The sequence below is a fragment of the Hyaena hyaena genome, unplaced genomic scaffold (assembly GCF_003009895.1).
Source record: "Hyaena hyaena isolate Hyena2069 unplaced genomic scaffold, ASM300989v1 scaffold_2179, whole genome shotgun sequence".
Classification (NCBI taxonomy): domain Eukaryota; kingdom Metazoa; phylum Chordata; class Mammalia; order Carnivora; family Hyaenidae; genus Hyaena; species Hyaena hyaena.
The window spans coordinates 8,761-12,304 of record NW_024082795.1 but is presented as its reverse complement, the minus strand read 5'-3'; positions in this window follow the sequence as shown (position 1 = coordinate 12,304).

Below are 3,544 nucleotides of genomic sequence, written 5' to 3'. Positions count from 1 at the left end.
GCTGAATTCTTGGATCAGTTCTAGTAGGCTTCTGGTGGAGTCTGTCGGGTTTTCTATGTAGAGTATCATGTCATCTGCGAAGAGTGAAAGTTTGACTTCCTCTTTGCCAATTCTGATGCCTTTGATTTCCTTTTGGTGTCTGATGGCTGATGCTAGGACTTCCAGCACTATGGTAAACAACAGTGGTGAGAGTGGACATCCCTGTCGTGTTCCTGATCTCAGGGGGAAAGCTCTCAGTTTTTCCCTGTTGAGGGTGATGTTACCTGAGGGCTTCTCATAAATGGCTTTTATGATGTTTAAGTAAGTTCCTTCTATCCTGATTTTCTCGAGGGTCTTTATTAAGAAGGGATGCTGTATTTTGTCAAATGCTTTTTCTGCATTTATTGACAGGATCATATGGTTTTTACCTTTTCTTTTGTTAATGTGATATATCACATTGATTGATTTGCAAATATTGAACCAGCCCTGTAACCCAGGAATGAATCCCACTTGATCATGGTGGATAATTCTTTTTATGTGCTGTTCTATTCAATTTGCAAGTTTCGTGTTGAGGATATTTACATCTGCATTCATCGAGGATATTGGCCTGTAGTTCTCTTTTTTTGCTGGGTCTCTGTCTGGCTTGGGAATTAAAGTGATGCTGGCTTCGTAAAATGAGTCCAGAAATTTTCCTTCGATTTCTATTTTTTGGAATAGCTTGAGAAAAAATGGGTATTAATTCTGTTTTAAGTGTCTGGTAGAATTCCCCAGGGAAGCCATCTGGCCCTGGGATCTTATTTGTGAGGAGATTTTTGATAACTGATTCAATTTTTTCACCAGTTATTGGTCTTTCAGATTTTCTATCTCTTCCCGTGTGTATTTTGGTACTGAGTGTGTGTTTAGGAATTTGTCCATTTCTTCTAAGTTGTACAGTTTATTGGTATATGGTTTTTAATAGTATTCCCTGATAATTGCTCGTATTTCTGAGAGGTTGGTTGTAATCAGTCCATTTTCATTCATGATTTTGTCTACTTGAGTGCTCTCTCTCTTCTTTTTGAGAAGTGTGGCTAAGGTTTGTGAAATTTGTTTATTTTTTCAAAAAACCAACTTTTGGTTTCATGGATCTGTTCAAATGTTTCTTTGGTTTCTATATTGTTTATTTCTGCCCTGATTTTTATGATTTCTCTTCTCCTACTGGGTTTTGGGTGCTCTTGTTGCCCTTCGTCTAGTTCCTTTGGGTGCACTGTTAGATTTTGTACTTGCACTTTTTCTAATTTCTTGAAATAGGCCTGGAGTGCAATGTACTTTCCTCTTAGGCCTGGCTTTGCCGAATTCCCCTAAAGTTTGGATTGTTGTGTTTTCATATTCATTTGTTTCCATATATTTTTAAATTTCTTCTCTAATTACCTGATTGGCCCCTTCGTTCTTTAGTAGGGTGTTCTTTAACCTCCATGTTTTTGGAGGTTTTCCAGACTTCTTCCTGTGATTGATTTCAAGTTTCATAGCATTGTGATCTGAAAGTGTGCATGGTATGTTCTCAATTCTTTTATGTTTATTGAGGGCTGTTTTATGTCCCAGTATGTGATCTATCTTGGAGAATCTGCCATGCGCACTTGAGAAGAAAGTGAATTCCATGGCCTCAGGAAGTAGTTTTCTAAATATATCCGTCAAATCCATCTGGTCCAATATGTCATTCAAGTCCATTGTTTCTTTGGTGATCTTCTGTCTAGTTGATCTATCCATTGTTGTAAGTGGAGTTTTAAAGTCCCTGCTGTTAGCACATTCTTATCCATAAGAATGTTTCTGTTTGTGATTAATTATTTTATGTATTAGGTGCTCCCATATTTGGTGCGTAGACACTTATAATTGTTAGCTCTTTCTGATGGATAGACCCTTTAATTTTTATATGCCCTTCTTCATCCCTTGTTACTGTCTTTACTTTAAAGTCCAGTTTGTCTGACATAAGTATACCTACTCCAGCTTTCTTTTGACTTCCAATAGCATGATGGATATTTCTCCATCGCCTTACTTTCAATGAAGTTGTCCTCCGGTCTAAAATGAGTTTCTTGTAGACAGCAATAGATGGATTTTTTTTTTTTTATCCATTCTGCTACCCTATGTCTTTTGATTGGGGAATTTAGTCCATTTACAGTCAGTGTTATCATTGAAAGATATGGGTTTAGAGTCATTGTGTCCTTTGTGGGATTTATGCTTGTGGTGGTGTCTCTAGTATCTTGCGTTCCTTGCAACATTTCCTTCAGAGTGTCCCCCTCAGGATTTCTTGTAGGGCTGGTTTAGGGGTGACAAATTCTTTCAATTTTTGTTTATTTGGGAAGATTTTTTATCTCTCCTTCTATTCTGAATGACAGGCTTGCTGGATATAGGATTCTTGGCCGCATATTTTTTTCTGTTCATCACATTGAAGATTTCCTGCCATTCCTTTTTGGCCTGCCACATTTCAGTAGATAGGTCTGTCACCACTCTGATAGGTTTCCCTTTGTATGTTAGGGCCCTTTTCTCTATAGCTGCTCTCAAAATTCTCTCTTTGTCCTTATCTTTTGCCAGTTTCACTTTGATCTGTCATGCAGAAGATCGATTCAAGTTACGTCTGAGGGGTGTTCTCTGTGCCTCTTGGATTTCAATGTCTGTTTCCTTCCCCAAATTGGGGAAGTTCCCTGGTATAATTTGTTCAAGGACTCCTTCAGCACCTTTCCCGCTCTCTTCCTCTCCTGGAATTCCTATGACACGGATATTATTCCCTTTGATTGTATCACTGAGCTCTGGAACTCTCATGTTCCTGGATCAGTTTCTCTCTCTTTTTCTATAATTTTGTCTTCTAAATCACTTACTCTCCTTTCTGACTCTTCAATCCGTGCATTGGACGCCTCCATTTTATTTTGCATCTCATTTATAGCTTTTTTTAATTCATCACAACTATTTTTAAGCTCCATAGTCTTTGTAGCAATAGTTTCTCTGATGTTTTCCATGCCTTTTTTAAGCCCAGCGATTAATTTTTTGACTTTTGTTTTAAATTCTTGTTCAGTTATGTTGCTTATATCTGTTTTGAGTAGTTCTTTAGCTGTCAATTCTACCTGGAATTTCTTTGGAGGAGAGTTCTTCCGTTTCATCATTTTGGTTAGCTTTCTATCTCTTGTTAGTTTTAAAAGCTTGTTATGGACTCTGCACCTGTGAGCGCTGCTGTACCAAAGAAGTCTCTTTGACTGTCCAAGGCCTGTCCGTTCAGGAAGTGTTATTTGAATAGTATCTCTTGGTCTCTCTTGTTGAGACTGTTGCAGGATTCTTGCTCAGAGAGTCGTGACACCGAGACTTTTCTTTCCAGGAAGCAACTTTATTTTGCCGGCACCGCTCAGTTGGGTTCGTACCCAAAAGAACTGAGCGGCCCACATCATATGGCATAGGTTTTTTTTATGCATTTTCTATTTCTTTGTCTCCCATATATGGTAATACACATAAACATGCAGTCTGATTAAGTTGTTTCAGTTTACAGGAACATGGGGGATGTAGGCAGCTGGACTCATATCTAGGTGACCTTGAAGTCTTCTCC